This window comes from Podarcis raffonei, chromosome 13 (genome assembly GCF_027172205.1).
Source record: "Podarcis raffonei isolate rPodRaf1 chromosome 13, rPodRaf1.pri, whole genome shotgun sequence".
Classification (NCBI taxonomy): Eukaryota; Metazoa; Chordata; class Lepidosauria; order Squamata; family Lacertidae; genus Podarcis; species Podarcis raffonei.
The window spans coordinates 39,736,699-39,744,426 of NC_070614.1; positions in this window are offsets into that span (position 1 = coordinate 39,736,699).

A 7,728-nucleotide genomic window follows, 5' to 3' on the forward strand; every position below is an offset into this window, starting at 1 on the left:
ATGATATGGGGTGCGAAATGTCTGGGTTCAGCAAACGTCAGAATTTAATTAGAGCTTGCGTGTTAGAACCAGGAAAAAGCCAGACTCGTGTGTTTAAGGCAGATCCGTGTGTGTATTTGACCTCTGTACTCGCCGCTTCTAATCATTTAATTAGCATGTGTGGAACCTAATTATTGCTGCACAAACTTCCTAAACTGTGCATTAGGTAAAGGTAAAGGGACCCCTGACCATTAGGTCCAGTCGTGGCTGACTCTGGGGTTGCGGCGCTCATCTTGCTTTATTGGCCGAGGGAGCCGGCGTACAGCTTCCGGGTCATGTGGCCAGCATTACTAAGCCGCTTCTGGTGAACCAAAGCAGCGCATGGAGACGCCGTTTACCTTCCTGCCAGAGTGGTACCTATTTATCTACTTGCACTTTGATGTGCTTTTGAACTGCTAGGTTGGCAGGAGCAGGGACCGAGCAACCGGAGCTCACCCTATCGCGGGGATTTGAACCGCTGACCTGATCGGCAAGCCCTAGGCTCTGTGGTTTAACCCACAGCGCCACCTGTGTCCTGTGCATTAGGTTCTCCTTAATCCTAGGAAATCAGTATGTGTTGAAAGGTTCTAGACTAGAGTCAGCCTAATTTCCTGGGGAGAATGAGCCATTTGCACATCAAAGGAGTGGGGCCTTGGCCGGTGTTAGAAAAGGCAGAGGCAATGAAAGCTTGGGAGGAGCATCGTGATGCAAGCTGACAGAAGTTGGGGGTCAGAAGGACATGACTTTTTGTCGCTGGGCTGCAAGGCTGCATCTGCGAGAAGAACAGAAACCTCTTGGAAAATGATGCTCTGAGCCGCCCCATCTAGACTCTGGTTGCGTAGATGTGTATATAAACCATGCACCATAAAGACACCACAGTCTCTGCTGTGCCTCATTGTTCAAAAAGAAACACAGCGCTTACAACCCCTGGAATCTCTCACCACTTGGGGATAGTGTGTGTGTGTGTGTAACATTATGTTCAGCTTTTAATTTACCTTGAGACCAGGAGTGCCAGCTTGGCCCATGAGTGCGCAGGTCCGTGGGTGCCATGCCGCATGCATAGCTCTGGCACTGAAATTTGTGGGTGCCCAGCCCCTTCATGGGGAGTTTTGTGGGTGCTCAAGGCCCCAGGGAGTTGGCAGCTATGCGGGAGGCTTTTCATAACATGTTTTAGGACTTTTTAAATATCGGAGCTGTATTTGATTTGGAAGTTTTATTTGTTGCACTGCTCAGACTTTTAAATACCACGATTAAAAGAGACGATGGTTTTAATATGGTTCGCTGCTCTGAATTGTGCTTATTCTCAAACCAGGGCCAGCAGATGCAAGTTCCAGTTAATATCTGTACTCATGACTGATAACCGCACACACTTAGCATCTTTCTTTTTTTCTTCTGCTGTAACCTGTCAGGAACATAGAAGCAGGTGTAAAGCATAGATGACACTCACTCCGGTGAGGAAGGGAGCCCTATCTGGCAGGGGAATTGAAAGTGACTAGTCTGTGGGGGAAGGCCCTTCACTCTACGCAGGCATTATGACTTTACCTCAGATGTGAAACTGACAAGGGCCTTCTATACACTTGGCCTCCTGACTAGGGCCCAATTAGATGCCTCCATCTTAGTTTTTGTTTTTTAAGAAAAGAAGCTGGGGGAAGCTGCCTGTTTGAACTGACTAATGGGAGGTTAGGGCTGCTTTGCATCTGGATTTTTCTGATCCAAAGCCATCCTTGAGTGAGTGGATTGCAGGAGGGATTTAAAATAAATGATAATTGTGTGCTTCACAAATGAGGCCGTCCACATGGACTAAAATTATGTAGCTGCACCACTGCTCTCACCCCCTCTGACCCTCACTGGTAAAATGGGCCCACTGTCCTCTCTTGCCTGTAGAAGTGGGGTGGGTGGCTCAAATCATGACGCCAGATCAGTGAGGATTGCCTTATGACCTGAAAATATGCGCCCTGGGGCACCTTGACTTCCACACACACACCAACCCCTAACAGAGCAAGGGGTTGTATGTGTATAAGAAGCACATTCTGGCCACATTCACACTTTAAACAGTCATCAAGGCTTCTTCCCCTGAAGCATCTTGGGAGCTGTAGTTTGTTCAGGATGCTGCTGAGAGTTGTTAGGAGAGCTCTGTTTCCCTCACAGGACAAAAATCCCTAGAGCGATTTAACAGATGATACCTTTCACAGGGAACTCTGGGGACTGTAACTCTGGGAGGGGAATGGGGGTCTCTTAACAACACTTAGCAGCCTTATCAAACTACAGCTCCCAGGATTCTTTGGGAGAAGCCATGACAGTTTAAAGTGGTACCACAGAAATTTCAATGTATCATGCGAATGTGGCCTCTATATGTTCTGAAAGCAGCCGCACCAAGCACTGGCCCTCAAGATATTTGGCTGGGCTAGAGGGCCTGATCTTACCCTAGATTACCTGCATCTTTTCTCAACTATCTACTAGATGCAGATTATCTCGCAAAACCTTTGCAGTTCCCATGCCCAGCCTTTCCTGTGGTTGGTCTTGTGGTGTCTTCTGCGTTTATCTCAGTTCTTGCTGTACTCAAGCCATTCTCAGGTTGTCAAAGACCTCGCCTCCTCATGTTTCTTTTGTTTTTCTTGCCCCACAACATTTAAGGACAGGCTAACATGCCAAAATTGAGCAGGAGAAAATCTTCCCTTCACACTTTCCCCATACCTGGATAAATTTCTGCTAAATCTCACCATTTTTTAGATGGTTGCTAATGTCACAGGAAAACGGACAATCCCACCAATAATCCCTGCCCACACTGCTTACTCTTTCAAAGAAGTTTTTCAGAGTTTTTAAATAAGTTTTAACTGGTTTAGACGGTTGGTTTTTAAAACTGATTTTAGAATAAGGAATTGCATTCTGTTATTGAATAAGTTTTGCATTTTAAAACTCATTTGAATCACAGCACCAGTCACAAGTACAGGTAAAACGGGGTTTGGAGCTGCTGCCCTCGATGCTAATACTATTTATTTAGGAACATGCACCATTTTGTTCTAGAAAAAGATACTACTACTAGCTCGAATAATAATGTATGTGTCATATCAATTTTCTGGGCAACCAGTGGCTTTGGCGGGTGGGGGAAAATAGCTATTGAACAATGTGAGGTGCCAACATTTGGGGGGCCAGTGGGCATATTTGGAATTTTGAGAAAGTCTCCTTGGGCGCCAGACACAAAATGGCTGCTGGGTTAGCATATCGCCAAATGACTTTGGTGATGGGCCTATGAAATGCTTCTGCAACAGTCAGCCCATCAATGCAAGGAAAGGCACCTACACTAGCTACTGCCAGATTCACTCAGAGAGAAAAACTCTATGAAGGTTAGTCTAGTGCCATCATACACAACACACAACTGTTTATTGTTGTTTAGTTGTGTCCGACTCTTCATGACCCCATGGACCAGAGCATACAAAGATCTTAGCCACAACCACAGTGATGGGGGCAGAGAGAGAGCAGGTGACAAAGACAAGGCCCAAGGCATTTTGCTGCCTGAAGCAGAGCCCAAGTACATGCAGCAACTATCTCGGACAGGGCTGGGGAGCCCATGCTTCTCCTTGAGTTGTTCGGCCGGGAGGCAGCTAGCTGTGGGACCACCCCTGAGAATGCCCTCTCCATTGTTGTTGTTTAGTCGTTTAGTCGTGTCCGACTCTTCGTGACCCCATGGACCAGAGCACGCCAGGCACGCCTGTCTTCCACTGCCTCCCGCAGTTTGGTCAAACTCATGCTGGTAGCTTCAAGAAGCCTCATAAGGCTACACAACCATCTCGTCCTCTGTCGTCCCCTTCTCCTTGTGCCCTCCATCTTTCCCAACATCAGGGTCTTTTTCTCTTCTCATGAGGTGGCCAAAGTATTGGAGCCTCAGCTTCAGGATATGTCCTTCCAGTGAGCGCTCAGGGCTGATTTCCTTAAGAATGGATAGGTTTGAAATTCTTGCAGTCCATGGGACTCTCAAGAGTCTCCTCCAGCATCATGCCCTCTCCATAGCGGCTTCCGAATAACGGTGGCACCATTCTCTAGACTGGATGTTAAGATGCTGGGAGGAGGGCCTGGATAAAGCCCTCCCACCACCCGCAGTCCAGCGCCGATAATGAGACAGGCAAGGGGAGATAAGCAGCCGAGGACGTCAACAAATGTTTGTCGCCTTGCGATGTGCAGACACTCACAGAGGGACCTTGCTAGCCTAGTCTGGACGCAACTGCTCAACAAGACCATTGGCAGGTATGGCGAAGAAGCCACCCCACTCGCCCCCAATGCACCCGCTTGGTCTCTGCCAGTGCTGCCCTTCCCTGGTGGTTTTTGCTTTTCCAAAGGGTGGGGGCGGAAACAGGGTTGGGAATGGCGTTTTTCAGTGGGTAAGGCTTTGCTCCATTCCGAGTCCCACCTTTTTGTCTCTTCTTTTTCTTTCCTGTGATAGAGGAAGGCAGGAATTTGAATTTTTAATTTGAATTTTTAGCTGTGTTTATGTGCGTGCATGCCCACAATTTGGACTCAGCTTCAAGCAGCAAAAAGTCTCAGGCCAGCACTGTGTTCCCCGCAGGACAGCCTGTGGAGCCCTGGCAAGGGTCTTCTGCAATTTAGCAACTGGGTGGCAGGTAGAAATTCAACAGGTGTAGTATGCTGCCTTCATGCCAGAGGAGGGGAGCTTGTACCCACTGCAACCAAGAGCACAGAAGCTCTGCCAGAAAGGATGTTTCAGCCACAGATAAATCTAATGGGGCTAATAAAGTTATCCAGTCTTCCTCTCCCTGCTGCTCCCCAGCTGCCCTCATGCATTATGAAAGCTGAAATAGGCTCCTGTTTTCACCTGTGGGGGCCGGTCATTGCCTCTTAGCCTAACCTACCTAACAAGGATGTTGTGGGGATTAAATGACGAGGCGGGAAACCATGCACACCACATTGAGCTTGTAGAAAAGGTGGAATATAGAATAATAATACTGATAATAGTATTAGGTCATAAAGAGATGCATTCTGTTGTTTATGAAAAAAATTCATGACAAACCGAATTAATAGTAGAACAGAACTTTATCCTTCACGAGGCCTGGGAGCCTGCAAAGCGTAGTAGTAAGCTCTCTGACAAGGCCAGCCCTCTGAATCATTTGTTTCTCTTAAAGTAGGGTTGCCACATTTCAAAAAGTGAAAATCCAGACATAAAATTGGTTGAGCTTTTTTATTCATAATTTAAGAGCTATTTTTAAGGAAATTCACCAAAATATACACTTCCGACATGGGCCAGGATTTTCCCAGACATTTCAGAAATTTCAGCAAGGGCCTGGTTATGTATGCAAACACTATCTTAAAGGGGCCAACTGCCAGATATTTAAATGATGCTGCGTACATTGCTGGAGGTGCCTGGAAGTTGCCCACCAACAGTTGCCATTGCTTTATTATTATTAATATTCTGTTGGGAGCCACCCAAAGTGGCTGGGCAAACCCAGCCAGATGGGCAGGATATAACTAATATATTAATATATAATATACTAATATATGAACAATAGGCCAAGGAGGTAGACAGGTCGCCGACAGTCAATGTTAGTTTTAATTTGCAGCTATACATATACCAGCTATACATATACATTTACACATGCAAAATCCTCATAAATCTATGCCATCTTTTGTTTGCTTTCTGGGCCATGCAAATGACAGATGCCCGGCCTTGCCTGGTGGCGGCGCCAGCTGTGAGTTGAAAATGGAGATCTGACAGCTGTCTAGAAATGATAAGGTTGCCACATGATGAGGAAAAAGGCCTGTTGAAACATGGCAAGTCCAGCGTCTCAGCCGGATTCTGCACGCCTGGCCACATTCTAGGATTCACCACCTGCACCCTTTTAATATGTTGAGCTGCGGGTTGCGATTGCTAATTATATGTATTTAAAATATTTCACCCCTCTGGGCACCTAGTGCAGCTGCTTCCCTGCATTCCCAGAGACCAGGTTATAGCAGGGAATCAAGCCCTCGGACCACCTTGATACCACCTAATTAGGGTCGTGTCCCCAAGCGCTGTAGAAATCCTCAGTCCAGATCCTCGGTCAGTTGCTGCATGGGGCAAGTGATCTCTCTGGAAGCCAGTGGAGACAGGCATCACCATCCTTGTTGATGCATGAAAGGGAAAGCTCATCTCCACCCAAACTCTGTCACACGGGAAGAGGCCATAATGAAACCCTTGCAACTGGAAAAACATGGTGATGGGGTTGAACTGTAGAGATGGAGAGGAATTCATTCATAACAAATTAGGTAGAAATTCAAACGCATCAGATTTGCGTTTTCCAAACCAATGAACCAAACGCCAACTACCCTTTCAAACTTGTACTTCTCTGATTTAAAAGCCTGTGAGTTGAGGTAGCTGCTGGCTGCCCTCTCTTCTCAATGCATGCTCTTGGATATTTCTTTTCCCCCATTTATTTATTTATTATTAATGTTGCAATACATACGGTATATGAAATCTTTACATAATGATACATATACTTTATATTTGTAAATTCACACTTTCACATTTCATTACGTACCAACATCTATCCATTTCTTATTTCTTGCCTTGTGTCTTCTCTCCGCCCCTGCGTGACTTCCTTGTTATTATTTTGTAACTTTATTATTGAGATTGTAATTTTGTATCTTAATAATTAAACATTCAATCTTATATATCTGATTAGCTTAACTTAACTTTGTGAAATCAGTCTATACATATCAATAAATTCTTGTTGGAGCATCTTTTGGTCATGTATTCTTCTACACATTTCCATTCCTGTTTGAGATTTTGATTAGATTGCACTCTAATTGTTGCCGTCATTTTTGCTAATTCAACCCAATTAGCTCTTGGATATTTCTTTTACGTTTTGTCCTCAGGTTGCTGTTCCTTGTTGCTCCACTGCCTTCTGGAGTTCTGACACTATGGAAACAAGATCTCTTCTCAGGCAAATAATGGGCTACAGCATGCCTTTTAGCTTCCTTATCCTTTTGGCCGTGGCCACAAATGGTGATGATCATGCACCCACACAACCTCCAGACAAATCTTTGCCTCATCCCACTGTTGCAGCTAACGAATCGTCTCAAAATGAAACTGCTTCGGGGACAATTCATACATCCACAGAAAATGGAAAGAACAAAACCTCTGGAGAAGTGTATTCTGCTGCCTTGAAGCCTCTTTCCAAAGAACTGACTGCAGCTGCAAAACGGCCTCCGAATGCGACCATCAGCACCACTGAGAGGTCACCCGGCAAAAAACCAAGCGCAAAACCAGGACAGACTAAGGGAGAAGGAGAAATGAGGGCACCGCCTAAGTCAGATGAGAGGAATTCAACCCAAACCCATGGTAACAGGAGCTGTGGGGCTGACTGCCGACCATTACCTACCACACCAGCTGCAACAGCTGGATCTGGTGGTCTGACAGCAAACCTTGGAATCCTCATGGCAGTGGTCCTCTCTCTCCTGCTCTGCTTCTGACCCTTGTCTGACCCCCTTGGTTGATGTGGGGCTCCCAAGCCATGAAGTCCACTCACTCAGGGATGTGGTAGGATTGTAGTAATGCTGAAAATACGCCCTGGGACATCTCCTCCGCTTCCAAACACCTAAGCCCCAAATATAGTGTGTGTTTGTGTGAAATAAATTCTATGTTTTTTGAAAGAATCGCTCTGAGATCAGCCCTTTAAGCTCTCGGACTGTGTTACAGTGGTGAGACTGTATTACTCCTCT